Source organism: Puma concolor, chromosome E4 (assembly GCF_028749965.1).
Source record: "Puma concolor isolate L17-30 chromosome E4, mPumCon1.1.hap2, whole genome shotgun sequence".
Lineage (NCBI taxonomy): Eukaryota > Metazoa > Chordata > Mammalia > Carnivora > Felidae > Puma > Puma concolor.
This window is the reverse complement of record NC_141683.1, coordinates 48,209,523-48,228,901: the sequence shown is the minus strand read 5'-3', so window position 1 is coordinate 48,228,901 and position 19,379 is coordinate 48,209,523. Positions and strand designations below refer to the sequence as shown.

At 36.1% G+C, this 19,379-nt stretch overlaps 1 long non-coding RNA gene across 2 annotated transcripts in view; it reads left to right on the top strand.

The window, feature by feature from the left end:
* LOC147572646 (uncharacterized) overlaps positions 1-19,120 on the top strand; it is a 37,273-nt gene extending 18,153 nt beyond the window's left edge. The window contains exon 3 of one of the 2 annotated variants that reach the window (XR_015246304.1): positions 19,038-19,120. This is a non-coding gene — a long non-coding RNA (uncharacterized LOC147572646). Of the gene's footprint in view, positions 1-3,532; positions 3,968-19,037 lie in introns of those variants that run through there. The other variant, XR_015246305.1, reaches the window with a different exon arrangement.
* The last annotated feature ends 259 nt before the right edge of the window (positions 19,121-19,379 follow it).

Sequence of the window (19,379 nt, the reverse complement as noted above, 5' to 3'; positions counted from 1 at the left end):
GGTCCCCATTGATATCCTGAGCCTCACATGACTCACCCCTATGCTCCTACCCCCCATAAATACATCCTCACCTGAATATCCTATGCTCTTTCACAACCAAGTACTTTTGAGTATTCAATTCATTTGGCCTGGAAATTTGTTCTTCTTCTCTACATATATCTTCTGATTCTTCTAATGCACTGGAAATATCAATTCCTATACAATTTGATCTTCTTCAGAACTAACCATCTACTCCCCTTTGCTTGCAGCTCTCTATAGAACTTATAGAATATTAAATTCAACACGGTTAGAAAATCACTATGATAGAGATAGATAAAAAACATAGAGTGGAAAGGCGAAAGGAAAAACCAACTCTTGATCTTCTGAGTTCTGTAGACTATGAGTTCACTGAAGGCAGCAACTTAGTTTCATTTATTATCCATTCAGTTGGACTTACCTTTGAGACATGGTGAGTGTTTAGTACATATGTATATTTTTATTATATAGTCCCTTTTAAATAAAAAACCCTGATTACTAACCTTTATCAATGTTTTAACATTGGATTTCATGTACTTATGTTTTCTTCCAATTGTGTAATGTGTTCAAGCCTAGTCTGCCCAATAGAAAGACAGTAAATTCCTAGAGGTGAGGCATCCAAAAGATTCATATTGAATTAAATAATAATCTTACACTAAATAAACTACCTTTACCTCAAAGTTAGTTTCCTGAACTAAGGTTTTTATCATTTTTGTGTAAAAATACCGAAACTTGATGTAATTGTTACGTGGTCATCGCTCAGTCTACTTGGAATGTGATTTGAATATGTTAATGATTTGGAAAATTTTTTCCAAGATGATGCATGAGTGGATGAATATCACAGAGTTGACACAACAAATTGAAATAGCTCTCATTTAAAGTTACAGTGTAACTCATTAGTTATATGATAATCAGAAATAAAGTAGAAAACGTAGCTATCCTCACCATTTTAGAGTTTCCAACATTACCATAGTTTATACCAATTTAAACAATCTGAATAAAATCCTATCAGAGTTTTTTAATAATGTAAAGCTAGGTAAATTCTATTCTTTTATGAACTTTATCTAAAATTGACAGATTTTAATCTTTTTTAAGATTAAAATACTTTAAAATGACTCCCAAGTGGGCTTAGGGCTTTTCAGTTTCCTTGGTATAAATTTAAGAGAAATATTATTTTCAATAACTTAGTATTTTTGATTGTTTAACTCTGGCTGAAAATTAACTTAATGGTTTCCTTGCCACCTAACACTTCTAATTAGAGTCATTTGTAATTTGAAGTATCTGATTATATAATTACATTGTCCAAAATCTTTAAAAAAATCTATGAAAAAAAGTCTATGATTGATTACAAGAAAACCATCCCAAACCATGCAAAGTTGTTCATCACAATAATTCTATGTACCACAAAGTTTAATATGACTTCAATTTCTAAAAATAAAGTCAATATTATAAAATATTAGACTGAATCTAATGACAGAGTTTGAAAGACTCTGTAGCAATATAAAAATGCTTGTGTGAATTAAATTTGTAAAAGCAGAATATAAAGTTGTATGTTTATTATGAATACAAATATGTAAAAAAAATTATCTAAACGTGGATTATTGGAAACTTTAAGGAAGAGATTCCAAAATGTCAGTGATGGTGGTGTTTAATTTATGAATTTATGGAGATAATTTCTCTCCCTGTCTTTATTTCCCAAACTCTCTATAAGGTTGCTTCATGATTATATTAAACTTATAATTTAAAATAATATTTGCAATAATATGTACTCAGTAAACTATTCTAGCAAGAAATCTATTTGGAGCCTAAATTTACCAATTAGTTTATTGCTTTTAGGTACTTAAAGTGACCTAAAATTGTGTTATCTATACTATATTTGTAAAGATACAGATACTGTCTACTCACACATGTCCTTATTTTATTTATTTAAAAAAAAAAGAGTAGACCACTACCATGCCCATTCTGCTTTTTCTTATATTTCCTATTCTACCTGTTCTTCAATTTCAATACCTTTTCTTAGGCTCATCTTCAGCTCATTACAGATATAGATGGGTGGATGGGTCAAGACCAGGCAAATGGAAAGGATCCAGCTTACCTCTAGGGTTTCTCTCAATGCATGGCCATACCGATTATTTTAAAAATCATCCTTGGGGGCCACTTATATATGTTTCAGACACCAGTGCCAAACACTTAAGTTCATTATCCCCCAAGCAGACCTATTAAATGACTTTTTTGGGTCCCTATTTTATATATGGGAAAACCAAGTGTCACAACATTCAGTATATAACACATTCAGTATATACACTTCAGTATAAAACACTATAAAGCTTCTGACTTTGGTAAGGTACTTATGTCTTCAATTTTACCTGTTGTTCTCTAGTCCACAGATCCTCATTCTATCCTCTCTATATAAGTCCCTAGCTTTCTGCCAAGGTTTAACTGCAGAAAGTGAGGGAAGTAGTCTGACTACTTACACAAAATGTCAATCAGTCATCCTGTTTTCTGCCTCGCTTTCACCCTACTTTCACAGGTACCTGGTGCCAATAACTTCTGAGCTTCTAGGGATCTACAGTGGGAAAAAACAATTCCTCCTGAATCTTTCATTGTTTGTTTCAGATTCAGATCTCTTGGGTCTACTAAGTTACCACATATTTCATATTTCAGTTTTTAAAATATTGAGCTCTGGGGCACCTGCGTGGCTCAGTCGGTTAGGCTTCTGACTTTGGCTCAGGTCATGACCTCACAGTTTGTGGGTTCGAGCCCTGCATCAGGCTATGTGCTGCCAGCTTAGACCCTGGAGCCTGCTTCGAATTCTGTGTCCCTGCCCTGCTCGCACTCTGTCTCTCTCTGTCTCTCAAAAATGAATAAATGCTAAAAAAATTTTTTGAATATTGAGCTCCTGATGCTGTTCTTTCCCCTCCTCCTTTTTCTGCTTCTCCTTTTTTTCTCTCTCTTTCTCGATATTTTATTTTGAAATATAATTCACCTAAAAGTGAATAAAACATATTTTTGCATCTGTGGTAGGCAATACTGTGGCTCCCAAAGACGTCCATGTCTTAATCACCAAGACCAGGGCGCCTGGATGGCTCAGTCAGTTGAGCGTCTGACACTTGTATATGTCTCCTAATAAAATAATATATTGAATCAATGAATAAAAATGCTCACGGCAAACCTTACAGATGAAGTGGGCGTCATCCGACCTTAGCCTCACTAAATGAAAGTCAACCAGACATATTCTTATGGTGTGATGAAATGTGAAGAACAGGGTCTCTCTCACCTATGCAATATTGTTACCAATAAACAAAGCCACTGAATCGTATTGCTATAGTTTGAACTATGTCTCACTCCACTCCCCAAAGTCACATGATGAAGCCCTCATCCCCAGTGTGATATTTGGAGGTGGAACCTTTGGGAGGTAACTTCAGTTAAATGAAGGGAAGATGCTTATAAAGGGATTAGTGCTGTTTTAATGAGACACCAGACAACTTGTTCTACCTCTCTCTGTGTGTCCACAAAGGAGAGGTCATGTGAACACGCATGAGAGATGGTGGCCGCCTACAAACCAAGAGACGTCTGAGAATGAAACCTATCTTTCCAGCAACTTCTTGAGCTTTCAGGCCCCCAGAATTGTGAGAAAAATAAATGTTTATTGTTTAAGCTACCCAGTCTATGGTATTTTGTTATGGTAGCCCAAGCAGACTAAGAATAGATCTAGTCAACCTAGTCAAGCCACTAGGTCCAACTGCTAGTTTACAGGAAATATGGAGAAAAAAAAAAGAGAAAAATTTAAGTAGTATCCACGCAACTTTGATAGAACAAATACCCAGTTTCTTCACAATTCAATGGAAGGGAAAAGTAGGACTTTGGTGGGGGTAGGTGGGTGAAGGATACAGTTACAGAATAAAAGCAACTAAAAGACAAAACCAAATGTAATGTGTGGGCTTTGTTTGGATTCTGACTCTAATAAACAACTGTGGGGCGCCTGGGTGGCTCAGTCGGTTGAGCATCCGACTTCGGCTCAGGTCACGATCTTGCGGTCCGTGAGTTCGAGCCCCGCGTCAGGCTCTGGGCCAGAGCCTGGAGCCTGCTTCCGATTCTGTGTCTCCCTCTCTCTCTGCCCCTCCCCCGTTCATGCTCTGTCTCTGTCTCAAAAATAAATAAATGTTAAAAAAAAAATTTTAAAAAAAATCAATAAAAAATGTATTAAAAATCTGGAATTAATCAATAACTCTAGTCTCTTACCAGAAAATAACTCCTGGGTTTCTAATAGCTTCATATTAGTGCTGTAACAAATTTCCACAAGTTGAGCAGCTTAAAACAATACAAACTTATTATCTTACAGTTTTGAGGTCAGAAGTCTTAAAATCAAGAAGTCTGCAGGCCAGCAGGGATACATTCCCTTTGGAGGCTCTAGAAAAGAACTTTTTATATTTTCTGGAGGCCACCTGCATTCTTTGCTTTTGTTCCTCTTTCCATCGTCAAGGCCAGTAAGTATGGCGTCTTCAAATAACTTCCCATCTCTATCTCTGCTGCTTTCTCTCTCTCTTTGTCCCTCTGTCTCTGTCTCTTTCTCTCCCTCTTTTCTCTCCCTCCTCTTTCATTTCCTTTTATGACTAAGACCTTCCTGTCTCCCTCTTCTAACCCTTATGATTATATTAGGTCCATCCAAATAATCCAGGATAAGCTTCCTGTCTTAGGATCCTTAGATTAATCACACCTCTGAAGTCTATTTTGCTTTGGGTTTTGTTTTTTGCTTTTTTGGGGGTGGGGGGGAGTGGGTTTTATGACGTCTGTTTTGTCCTACAAGGTATTATATTCACAAGTTTAGGGAATTAGGGCATGGACATCTTTGTATTATATTCACAAGTTTAGGGAATTAGGCCGTGGACATCTTTGAGGGGCCATATACACTTGACGATTACAGAAAAAAATAAAGAAATTTCCAGATTTCTTGAAAAAAACGAGAGGCTCTAACACATGGTAGCAACCAGCTGAACCAAGGAGCAACTACTTTCATTCAATTTGCCATCCATGCTACCACTGCCTACTGTCTTACAACCAACCTGTTTTACTTTACATTAATCTGCCTCTGCCTATATTTGGGTTTCTGATATCTGATTTAGAATGAAGGCTATACACTGAAGAACAGAAGTAAGTCCTGAATATCTGGAGCACAGACACAAAGAGAAATCAGATTGGAAGCCTGATTGGAGCAGGCCTGGTGTGGTCAATAACACTTAAAAAGTCTTGAGCAGGGAAATTACATGCCCATATTGGAGTTTAAAAAACAAACAGACAAAAAACAAAACTCTTCATGCAGAGTGAAAAAGGGATTGCAAAAAGTGCTTTGGAAGCTGAAGACTAGAAAGTATCAATTTGGATTATTTTATCAAGTTTCAGATAAAAACCAAGGATGAATTTCAAATTTTGTGCAGTCGTGTTTTAGTCTGATAAAAAAAAAAATGTCCTTGTGACTCCTTAGCTTTTTCTAAAAACAATAAAATATAAGTTAGTCATATCTTGAAAAAACATTGACCAAAATTATTCTAAAATGAAGGGGGGAAACTTGCATAAAAAGTGAAAATCCAGATGATAAAACCTGACTGATAAAAGAAAACTTTCCCGTATGTTACAGAAAAGTCTTCCCCTTACTCAATACAGTACATCCTAGTATTATCCAAATAAACTTGAACTCATACAGACACGCTGAAAAAGTTATAACTCAGAATGACCCACGGGGCCTGTTTCCTGTTAGACTCTATCCCTGGTTCTGCTCTCTAATTTTATTTGAATACATTTCAGCAATGATTCATCTTGTGAGTCTGCCAATAGTCTTTCCTACTGAGCAAGTGGCATGTACTTCACGTACTTTAGCAGGAACACAACTGAGAATTTACTCAGATGGCTTCCAAATACCTTATTTGCTATTCAAAAATAAGTCATACTATTTTTTTATTAGTAATACGCTTCTCCAAGACTAAATATCATATGACAAACAGTGAAACTTAAAATAGCAAAGGAACATTATCTAGGGATGACTTTGCCCTACATTTTGGGGACCTGGTCTCCTTCAGTGAGGCCCACTGCCTGGGATCTACGTGGAACCTGTATCTGGTATCCAGGGTAAGCCATCACCTTCCAGATCCAGCCTGGTCCAGTGGGTACCATGGCATGTCTGACAGTGTGACAAATACTCCTTTTTTGGTAATTCTTATGCCCTAATACATTAGCAAGATTTTAATCAAGACCATTATTTCATTATTATATTCTCACCTACTCCCTGTCACCCTCATCTCCACCTCAAGACTCAAGTCTGAAGTCTATGAATTGCTGAAGTAAAGCAACAATAATAATAGCTAATATTTATTAAGTCATTATGGGTCAGAGGATGGTCTAAACGCTTTGTAGATACCAATTCATTTAATTCTTACAACCACCCTATTAGAGAAGTAGGTAGGTTATTATCCTTTTTACAAACAAGAAAACTGGGTTATATAGTGGTAAAGTCATAACTTGAAACTTTGCTATTAACCACCACACTCTAACTCTAGAGCCCATACTTTTAACCTCTATTTTACAAACATTCTGCTGTATTCTGATTCACCTTTTTTCTGCAATATTTAACACGGCATTGGATGTGCTCTTTTCTGGAGGGTTTCTAGGCTCCTCATGGACACATCCTATCAGTCTACAAGTCATGACAGATGTAGCTGGATAGCAGTGGCCCCAACTTAAGTTCAAGCTGGGATCCCTACTTTTCCCAACCCCTAGGTAACAGCCACCCACAGATCTTCCTTTGTCCTTCCTTCATCTCCATCACGTCCAATAGATAACTTGATTTTTTGCTTCTACTTACTGCCCATATTGGAGATAACATTCCTTCTTCAACTGGGGATGAGCAAATAAATAATCTTCTCTCTTCACTGAATCAGAAACAAGAAACAGAAAGAATCCTTCTTCTCCACACAAGTATCTTATGGAAGTTTGGTTGGCAGCAAGGACCATGTGTTCCTATGATCCAAATTTCCCAGCTGCAACTATTGTCCCCTTAGAGAGAGCTGATTAAGCCAAATCTAGAGTCCTCTCTTAACACTGTTTTTCTCCTTAACCTTCTCATTCCCATACAAGCAGCATATTTAAATTGTTGTTGAATCTATCCATTGCTCTCCATGTCCATCCTCATTAATTTTATAAAGGCAAAATTATCTCTCACCTGAATTACTGAAAATGTGTTACCTGGTTTCCTAGACTTCCCTGCCTCTGCCATTCCATTTCACTTTTCACACTCTAGCTAAAGAATATTTGTAAAGAGCAAACTTACTCAATTTATTCCCATGCTAAAAATCCTTCGACTCCCCATTACTCTTTGAAGAAATAAAAGATTTCCAACATTGCTTTCAATGACCTGGCCTTCATTTATCTTTCCAGACTCATCTTCCATCATCTGTCCCAAACATAGTCCTACATTCTCTTCCATTCTATCACTTGTAACTTCTCCTTGTTTTGCTAAAGTAGTATCTTTTTTCTTGCCTACTGGTGTTTGCACATCTTTTCTCCCACACCTCTCACTGTCCCTTTTCCTTTGTCATACTAGTGTATCCATGTTTTTGTGTGTGTCTGTATCTCCTGGTACTTCCTCATTGTTTTCATGGCTGGTTGCATTTTCATTGCTATTGTTTGTATAGTTTATATCTCTGGCTAAACTGTAAGCTATGCAGGAAGAGGAACTATTTTACTTTTATTACTATTGTGTCCCTAGCACCTATTACAGTGCCTTGCAAATAATAGGCACTTGGTAATCATTTATTGAACGAATGAGCACATGAGTAATCTGTTACATTACAAGTTAAATAGGTTTCCATGGATCTATTTGAAAGCTAAGCTTTCAAATTTACTTCTGGAATAGTTTGTTAATAATTTGGCATTTTGACCCATTTTGCCCGTTTGTTTATTTAGAAATAGAATGTATTTTTACACAATCATCTCTTCCTTTCCTCACTAATGACTATTTCTAAATTTCCTATATTTGCTATTTGATTAGGAATATAGAATAAAACCATGGTCCAAGGTAGAGAAATTAGAAATGGCAATAAGAACTAGAAAAATTGGAAAATGGAAATATTAAATGTTATTTATAAAGTGTTGTCAAATTACCTTGTATTTACTGAGTGCCTAACAAGCACAGATCTCGGCACTTAGGAGGCATCCCAAAAATACAGGTTGATTTTCTGAGTGAACGAAGCAACTTTTCAGAGTAGTTTTATCCCAATGTTCCTGATAGAAAAGGATATTGATAGTCCTTAGTGCTGATACCTCTCTGCCTACAGAATCGAGTCTAAGCATTGATTTTACAATTTTTGTTTCTAGTTCTCATGTAGAATAAGTGTTTTGTGGGATCTTCCTCCTACAGAATTCCAACCTATGGATAGGACAGGTGCTTGAGGCACTGTGAGTCTTACAGAAGTTTTAGAAGTTCTCTTAGTGTCTTTCTGGCAGGAGGAGTGGTTGGATAGAGTTACTGTGGCCAGAGCTGGGAGCTAGGAGTAGTGGGCAGCCAAGAAGAGCTGGCTTGCCCTGAGACTCTGAGGGCAAATGCTGTACTGCTATTGGGATACTGAGGCTTAGGCCAGCACTGAAGTACTGAGTTAGCCTTAGAGGTGATCAAGATCCTTAGAATAAACTAAAATGATCCTTAGCTTTTATAACCCCATGGGTACTGGCAGAAGCACAGATCAAATCCTTTCTGCTGGAACTGTTGCCTAATATAGACCCACTGAAATGCCACATAGTAAGATAAGGCAATCTGATCACAAATAAAGGTTACATAGAAAACAGTAGTTAATGTTATTAAAGTCAGAAAAACAATAAAGAACAGATTCAGATCCCTAAGATTTTCTGTATAGAGTATAAGAAGATAGACTTATAAATTTTGGGCAAACATGTATGAAATATTTAAAGAAATAAAGGATTTCATCACAAGATAATCAATCAAAAGCTACAAACCCATATATTTGAGGGGAAGTCAAACATCTAAAAATGAAAATATAGCTGTTGAAATTAAAAGCTCAATCATTAACATAGTGCTGGAAGTTCTAGCATCAGCAATCAGACAACAAAAGGAAATCAAAGGCATCAAAATTGGCAAAGATGAAGTCAAGCTTTCGCTTTTTGCAGATGACATGATATTATACATGGAAAATCCGATAGACTCCACCAAAAGTCTGCTAGAACTGATCCATGAATTCAGCAAAGTTGCAGGATACAAAATCAATGTACAGAAATCAGTCGCATTCTTATACACTAACAATGAAGCAACAGAAAGACAAATAAAGAAACTGATCCCATTCACAATTGCACCAAGAAGCATAAAATACCTAGGAATAAATCTAACCAAAGATGTAAAGGATCTGTACGCTGAAAACTATAGAAAGCTTATGAAGGTAATTGAAGAAGATTTAAAGAAATGGAAAGACATTCCCTGCTCATGGATTGGAAGAATAAATATTGTCAAAATGTCAATACTACCCAAAGCTATCTACACATTCAATGTAATCCCAATCAAAATTGCACCAGCATTCTTCTCGAAACTAGAACAAGCAATCCTAAAATTCATATGGAACCACAAAAGGCCCCGAATAGCCAAAGTAATTTTGAAGAAGAAGACCAAAGCAGGAGGCATCACAATCCCAGACTTTAGCCTCTACTACAAAGCTGTCATCATCAAGACAGCATGGTATTGGCACAAAAACAGACACATAGACCAATGGAATAGAATAGAAACCCCAGAACTAGACCCACAAACGTATGGCCAACTCATCTTTGACAAAGCAGGAAAGAACATCCAATGGAAAAAAGACAGTCTCTTTAACAAATGGTGCTGGGAGAACTGGACAGCAACATGCAGAAGGTTGAAACTAGACCACTTTCTCACACCATTCACAAAAATAAACTCAAAATGGATAAAGGACCTGAATGTGAGACAGGAAACCATCAAAACCTTAGAGGAGAAAGCAGGAAAAGACCTCTCTGACCTCAGCCATAGCAATCTCTTACTCGACACATCCCCAAAGGCAAGGGAATTAAAAGCAAAAGTGAATTACTGGGACCTTATGAAGATAAAAAGCTTCTGCACAGCAAAGGAAACAACCAACAAAACTAAAAGGCAACCAACGGAATGGGAAAAGATATTTGCAAATGACATATCGGACAAAGGGCTAGTATCCAAAATCTATAAAGAGCTCACCAAACTCCACACCCAAAAAGCAAATAACCCAGTGAAGAAATGGGCAGAAAACATGAATAGACACTTCTCTAAAGAAGACATCCGGATGGCCAACAGGCACATGAAAAGATGTTCAGCGTCGCTCCTTATCAGGGAAATACAAATCAAAACCACACTCAGGTATCACCTCACGCCAGTCAGAGTGGCCAAAATGAACAAATCAGGAGACTATAGATGCTGGAGAGGATGTGGAGAAACGGGAACCCTCTTGCACTGTTGGTGGGAATGCAAATTGGTGCAGCCGCTCTGGAAAGCAGTGTGGAGGTTCCTCAGAAAATTAAAAATAGACCTACCCTATGACCCAGCAATAGCACTGCTAGGAATTTATCCAAGGGACACAGGAGTACTGATGCATAGGGGCACTTGTACCCCAATGTTCATAGCAGCACTCTCAACAATAGCCAAATTATGGAAAGAGCCTAAATGTCCATCAACTGATGAATGGATAAAGAAATTGTGGTTTATATACACAATGGAATACTACGTGGCAATGAGAAAAAATGAAACGTGGCCTTTTGTAGCAACGTGGATGGAACTGGAGAGTGTGATGCTAAGGGAAATAAGCCATACAGAGAAAGACAGATACCATATGGTTTCACTCTTATGTGGATCCTGAGAAACTTAACAGGAACCCATGGGGGAGGGGAAGGAAAAAAAAAAAAAGAGGTTAGAGTGGGAGAGAGCCAAAGCATAAGAGACTGTTGAGAACTGAGAACAAACTAAGGGTTGATGGGGGGGTGGGAGGGAGGAGAGGGTGGGTGATGGGTATTGAGGAGGGCACCTTTTGGGATGAGCACTGGGTGTTGTATGGAAACCAATTTGACAATAAATTTCATATATAAATAAAAAAAATAAAATAAAAATAAATAAATAAAAGCTCAATCAATAGTTAGGCAGTAAGCACATCAGCAGAGAGAATTGATGATATATCTTGAGAAATTACACAGAATGCATCATAAAGAGACAATGATATGGGAAATATGAAAGAGATGTGGAGGATAGAAAGAGAAGGTTAACACAGACCCAGAGTTCCAGAATAAGAGAATAGATAGAAAAGAGAGGCAAAATGTGAGCACATAGTGGTTGTAATTCTTTAGATATAATAAAAACATAAGTCTCTATAGAATCGCAATATATTCCAATAAAATCCTGGAACCATGAGATTACACACATTGTAATTGAGATTACACACATTGAGATTACACACATGAGATTACACACATTGCTGTTGGAATGACAGCAACAGAAATAAAGGAAATCAGAGAGATGGGATAATTTCTTCAAATTGTTGAGAGACAAACTACCTTTCAAGAATGTGTAAAATAAAGACATGCTTAGATTTACCAAAACTGAAAGGCTTTATTATTAAGAAATCTACACTAAAGCAAATAAAGCAGTATATGTGTGTGTGTGTAAATCAAAGCAAATACCAACTATGTAATTTAGAAAGCGCAATGTTGAATTTATGGAGCTAAAGAAAAGACAAGAATAAAATCCTAGGGGCAGCTGGGTGGTGCAGTTGGTTAAGCAACCGACTTCGGTTCAGGTCATGATTTCATGGTTTGCGGGTTCAAGCCCTACATTGGACTCTGCACTTATAGCATGGACCCTGCTTTGGATCCTCTCTCTCTCTCTCTCTGCCCCTCCCACTCTCTCTCTTTCTCTCAAAAATAAATAAACATGTTTTTTTAAAAAAAGGAAAGCCTAGACAAAATTATCAGAGTGGGAAGGAATAGAGTTAAAGTGTTATGAGGCTTTTATATTTGGGGAAGGGTTAAGATATTAATTAATTCTGATTTCTTTTTTTTAAAGTTTATTTCTTTTTGAGAGACACAGAGAGAGCAGAAGTAGGGGAGGGGCAGAGAGAGAGAGAGAGCCTGACGTGGGGCTGGAACCCACGAACCATGAGATCATGACCTGAGCCAAAATCAAGAGTCGAATGCTTAACCAACTAAGCCACCCAGGCACCCCTAATTCATTGAAATTTCTGTTAATGATTTGCTAGTTCATACAGCATTCCTGCTAAGAAATAATGAAAATTACCAAACACATTATAAATAAAACAACACTTTTTAAAGCATTGAATATCTTAAAAGACAGAAGGGAGTTCACTGGCTAAGTTTTGGAAGAAAGCCTCCATTTAGAAAAGTAAAGAAAGCTTAGAGCCCCAGAGCTGCAAAACCTATAACTGGTATGTAGCAAAAGAAACAAAAACAAAACAAGAGTGGTAGACAAGAAAATAAGATACAAAGGCAAGAAATAGGCATTAATTTTCTCATTCAATAAATATTTATCATGCAGCTACTATGAGGACCCACTCTAGGTGCTAGGCACTATTCTAGGAGTTGCAGAAACAAAAGAGAATAGAACAGATATGCAAAACCTTCAGATACTGGTAAAATGAATCACAGATTTTTTAAAAACAAGTATACTTGACATGTTTAAGGAAATAACTCACAAACGTACAAATATGTATGGGAAACAGGAAATCATGAAAAGTGACATAGCTGATGAGAGAAAGAACTAAACAGAATATCTAAGAGTGAAAAATAAAGTGAGAGAAATTTTAAAAAGCAATCAAGATGGCAAATAGGCACATGAAAAGATTCTCCACGTCATATATCATCAGGAAAATATAAATTGAAGCAATGAGATACTACTACACATCTGTGAGAATGTCCAAAATATAGAGCAATAATACGAAATGCTGACAAAGATCTAGAGCAACAGGGACTCTCATACACCTGCTGGTTGGAATGCAAACTAGTACTGCTACTTTTGAAGACAAATTGGCAGTGTCTTACAAAACTAAACTTTTACCATATTATCCAGCAATAATGTTCCTTGTTATTTACCCAAAGGAGTTGCAAGAAGCTTGTATAGCAGCTTTATTTATAATATCCCAAATTTGAAAGTAACCAAAATGCCCTTCAGTAGGTGAATGGATAAATAAACTATGGTACATCCAAAGAATAGGATATTATTCAGTGCAACACACACACACACACACACACACACACACACACACACACACAACAAAAAACGAGCTATCAAATTATGAAAAGACAAGGAGAAATCTTAAATGCATATTAGTAAGTGAAAGAAGCCAATCAAACAAAGCTACATACTGTATGATCCCAACTATATGACATCATAGGAAAGGCAAAACTATGGATTCAATAAAAAGATCAATGGTTGCTAGGTGTGGTGGCTGGCGGAGAGGGATAAGGAGGGAAAGATGAATAGGCAAAGCAGAGGATTTTTAGGGCAGTGAACATACTCTGTATAATGTGGTAATGACGGATACATGTCCTTATGAATTTTTCCAAACCTGTAGAATCACGAAGAGTGAACCTTAAGGTAAACTATAGACTTTGGGTGATTATGATGTGTCAATGTAGTATACATATATATATATATACCATTCCTGAGTGATGTTCATAGTGGGGGAGGTTATGAATGAGTGTGAGCAGGGAATATATGGAAAATCTCTGAACCTGCCTGCCTTTCAATTTTATTGTAAAGCTAAAACTGCTCTAAAAAATTCTTTATTTAAAAAAAAAAACAGACCCCGTGTATCTCTATATATTTGCCTGGCACAGAAAAAGGTATAAAAGGATACACACTTAACGTTGATTACCTCAATGTGGATTTGAAGGAAGGAACGAAAGGAACAATGAACTTTTTCTCTATGTAAAAAAACAAAAACAAAACCAACCAACCAAACAAACAAACAATGGACATAGCTGGCAATGATTGGATATAATGTAAGAAATAACCAGCTGGTGAACTACAAAAGAAATTAGAGGAAATAACCCACAACACAGGATAGAGAAATGAAAAATAAAATGGAATAAAGAAGAAGTGAAGATAATAGGTGTGAAGGAGACCATGAAAATGTCCTTATGTTTGATTAGAGAACCATCAGAAGAGGAAAGCAAAAATGGAACCAGTTTAAAATTTGAAAAGATAAAGGCTAAGAATGTTACTGATCTGAGGAGAGATAACAAACCACAAATTCAAGAAGTCCAACAAATTCCAAAAGATAATTTTTTTAAATATACACTTAAATGCATCATAATGAAATATCAAAACCCAAAAACAATAAAAAGTTTTCAAAAATCAAAGGAGCCACAGCTACTCTGAAGCTGACTTCCCATCAGCAACAATGAAAGTAAGAATAGATATCATTTATTTCAAAAGTAATGTGGAAAATATCATCAGCCAAGACTTGAATAAAGTCTTCTTCCCTGTCTGTTTAACTGCTCTGGTGCAATTTTTCTTTTACATATCCTAACATGAGTTGGAAAATAGACCCACTTTTTGTATTTTCTTACAAAGTTTGTGTAACTGGCACTGTTTCTTCCTTGCGTGGTTAGCAGAGGTAAAACTCACCAAAAGAGTCATCTGGGCCTAGAATTTTCTTTGTGACCAAGTGTTTTGACTAATAATCCAATTTCTCCATAATTTTATTATCTGTTGATACCTGCAACATTTATAGTGATAACCTCTTTTTCATTCTTAATCCTTTTGGGGGATTTTACTTTTTTATAAAATCAATTCTGAGAGATGTTTGCCAATTTATTAGTCTTTTCAAGGGACTAACTACTGCTTTGGTTAATCACAATTGTATATTTGTTTTCTATTTCATTAATTTTTTACTAACTAAGGTTTACTAACCTTCCTTTTTACCACCGTAGAGTTTAATTTGCTAATCTTGTTTCTAATTGTTAGCATTACTGGTCCAATGACTGATTAAGACAATCTATAACCAATGATAAAAGTTTAAAGATTTATTCTTGTAATCTTAAACAAGACCAGGATAACCATTACCACCATTTCTATCCAACATTGTACTGTAAGTCATGATCATTCATAAACATGAAAAAGAAATGAAAGGTATAAAGGGTTAAAAGAAAAAAAAAGAAAGAAAACTTATTATTCACAGATATTGTTGCTCATGTAGGACATCTAAAAGAATTTGCAGGAAAATCATGAGAATAAGAGAATCTAGTAAGGCAACTGGATACAAATCTATACATAAAAATCAGTTGAGCTTTTATGCAGCAGGAACCAGCTACTATAAAATTAAATTTTAAGTAGATATAACTTTCATCAGCATTAAAACATTTTATCATCAAAATGCTTACTTCCAAAATATATACAAACTACTCCTACAAATCAATGAGAATAAGGTAGACAAACCAACAGTAAAACAGGTAAAAGAACAGAATAAACACTTAGCTAAAGAGGAAATTTAAATGGCCAACACAATAGGAAAACATGCTTAATCTTTTTATAACAATCAGCATTTTAAAACCACAGTGATAATACCACTATACAATCTCCAGATTGGCAAAAATTTTAAGCTACCAATAATACTATGTTAAAGATGTTGAGTCACAGGAACTTTTATTCACGGCAGACAGGAGTATAAATTGCATCGACTAGTTTGGAAAATTGTTTTCCATTACCCATTACAGTGGCCTTGGGTACACTAATTCCATTCTTAAAAGTTCAAGGATATGGTGCATCAGCATATACATGCAATAATGTCCTTCATCACATTATTCACAATTTTCAAAAATCAGAACTAGCCCAAATGGCCATAAATAGTTGAGTGAATAAACAAGTTGTGATATAATCATACAATGGAATATTATGCAAGAAAGAAAATAAACCAACCAACCATAGTTGGAACTTCATACGAAAAAAATGAATGGATTTTAGAAACAAAGTTGAGGGAAAGAAGCAAGCCAGAAAAGAAAAACATGCAGTATGGTTGCATTTATATAAAATTCAAAAAGAGTAAATCTAGGGGCTCTGGGTGGCTTAGTTGGTTAAGCATCCGACTCAGTTAGTTTTGGCTCAGTCATGATCTCACAGTTTGTGAGTTCAAGCCCCACATTGGGCTCTGCACTGACAGGGCGGAGCCTGCTTGGGATTCACTCTTTCTCCCTCTCTCTCTGCCCCTCTCCTGCTCCCTCTTTCTCAAAAAATAAATAAACAAAAATTTTTTTAAAAAAGAGTAAAACTAAAATATATTCATTTTGGATGTATATACAACTGGTAAAGCAAGGAAACTTATCATAAATTAAGGATAAGGCTTACTTCTAAATAAAAGGGAGAAATTTATAATTGGGATGAAACAGACAAGAAGTTTTTGGAGGTGCTTTTTATGGTTTTTAATCTGAGTTGTGCACAGGTATTTGTTTTGTAACTATTAAATAGTAACTATGCTTTTTACACATTTCTATATGTGTTATACTTCATACCTTCAAATTGAGTTTAAGAAAATACTATACAAGATAGGCTTTAAGAATGGGTAGTAAAGTTTTGAGTATAACCACAAAAGAATAGAAATTAATGCAAAAAAAAGCCAAGTCAGTTCAGAGGGTAAACAATGGTCCTAGAAAAAGAAAAACAAACAAAAAGATAAGAATGCTAAAGAAATAAGCAGAGGGGACAAAAGACAAATAAAATTTTTAAAAATAAATAAGGTAGTAGAATTAGACCCAACTATATGACAATCAAAATAAACATAAAGGAACTTACATGAATATCATCAGTTAAAAGAAAGACATGGAAAGATTGGATTAACAACAAAAATAAAACCAAAATATAGTTCTGTGCTGTATGTAAGAAAGAAAGTGAAAGTAAAAGGATAAAAAACGATGTACGGGGCAAATGTTAATCACAAGAAAACTGAGTTAGTCATGTTAATAAGAGATGAAATAGGCTGTAAAATAAGAAATGTTATTTGGAATAGATCATCAGAGCAGTGGTGGAACTTCACGCAGGGTCAAAAGTTTCTTTTTCTACAAGTCAATGTAACAGGTCCAACATCTTCAGACTCTCTTCTTTTCAGTTAAGATGTCTATCCTAATAAAAAAGCCACTGAGATTATATATGGCATGCATGCCACACTACCTTTGATTCATTCCCCACTCTTACACTGCCCTTCTCAAAATAGCCCTTAGAAATTCATTCTTCACATAAATGAATAGAAGAATTCTAAGAAGTGAAACACAGAGAATTCAAGTGAAGCATGTTCACAACACCCACCAATAGGCTATTATTCTGTCATTGTCACTTAAAAGCAAAATGAAGAATCCAGATCAGCTTTTCTTGAAATTATATGTCTTAGAGACCCTATCATTTTTTTCTCGCAAGTATTTCTGTTATAGAGCATGATGAAACTCCATGTTATCATTCATACTATGGAGAAAAGAGCACCACTAACTATACTTTGAGGCCAAAAAAATCTTTAAGTTTTTGTCTTAATATACGTATAATGAATACTGAGTAAGAAAAAAATATATATAATTATCCTAGGTAATAGGATATCATAAATAACTTCTCAAAATATAAGAGGAATAATTCAATTTTCAAAAATGAAGACAAATGAGCCAAAGCTATATTCTATGACTCAATAAATAAAACTTTTTTTAAAAGTTTATTTATTTATTGGGGCTCTTGGGTGGCTCAGTCGGTTGAGTGTCCAACCTCAGCTCAGGTCATGATCTCCTAGTTCGTGAGTTTGAGTCCTGCGTCGGGCTCTGTGCTGACAGCTCAGAGCCTGGAGCCTGCTTCACATCCTGCGTCTCCTTCTCTGTGCCTCTCCCACTTGTGCTCTGTCTCTCTTTCTCTCTCAAAAAATGAATAAACATTTAAAAATTTTTTTTAAGTTTATTTATTTGTTTATTTAGAGAGTCCCAAGTGGGGAAGGGGCAGAAAGAGGGAGGGAAAGAGAAAATCCAGGCTCCAGGCTCAGTGCAGAGCCTGATGTGGGGCTTGAACTCACAAACCATGAGATCATGCCCCTAGCCAAAATCAAGAATTGGATGCTTAACCAACTGAGCCACCTAGGCACCCCTACTTTCAAGACCCCTAAATCAACAATGATGCATCAGAAAAATACAAATAAGCTTAATCAAATCTCAAATATGACTAAAGCTATAAATAAAACGGGCAGTTAAAAATAGTGAAACATTAAGCCAGAGGCATTTATACAAAAACACTGGTAACCTAATCTGATGTTGAGACTATAATGCCCCAAGGTGAATTAATGTGTGTTCCTGAAAATTCACATTTAGTAATAAAAGACGTCTGGAAAAAGACTAGCTGTCAAGCCAGAACAATTCTGGGACTTCCATTTCTATATGAAAGTTTCATACCACTGTGAGACTATCAAAGGATTCAAACCAGGATATTCAGACTCTGCTTTTAATGGCTATTTCTATATTGTAAACAAATGGCTCTAATTCTCCATTCATCAGAAAAATTTCAGGAATTAAAATAACTATTTTTATGAATTCTTATTTCAAACATTTTTTAATGTTTATTTATTTTTGAGAGAGAGAGAGAGAGAGACAGAGCATGAGTAGGGGAGGGGCAGAGAAAGGGAGACACAGAATCCAGTGCAGGCTCCAGGCTCTGAGCTATTGGCACAGAGCCAGATGCGGGGCTCAAACTCACAAACAGTGAGATCAGGACCTGAGCCAAGGTCAGATGCTTAACTGAGCCACCCAGTCGCCCCTATTTTTATGAATTCTTAAGTTAGATAACATGTACTCCAAAATAGGAGCCTTCTGCCAATGTTTCCAGAAAAATTATATGCCTATGTAATTGCTCAGACTGCCTTAAGTTTCCAGTCATTCCCTCCTTTCACTTTCAGCTCTGTTTCAGCCATGAGCATAGGTTAGTAATAGCTCAGTAGCATTTTACATTTTTTGCTTAGGGCATCTTCTCTTGCTGTGGGCCCCAATCAAAGCTGTAGCTTTTCAGATCCTCCGGTAAATGGTCAAAGCAGGATACACAGGGTAGGTATATGTTTCTTTCAAGGCATGCCAATTATTAGGTCTCTTTCTTAGTGGTACAGGGCCAAAAGCACAGCAAGTTGTTTTTCTCTTTGGTGGAGATATCTTGGCATTTCCCAAATGCACTTTAATGTTACAGCAGGATCTGACATCAAGGTTGTCTGGTCTTTCCTTTTTCAAGGGGATCTGATAGTGTAAACAATCAGGTTAGGGAATTGGCTAAGGGATATGATCATGACTTTTTCTTTTCAAGGCTTAAGTAA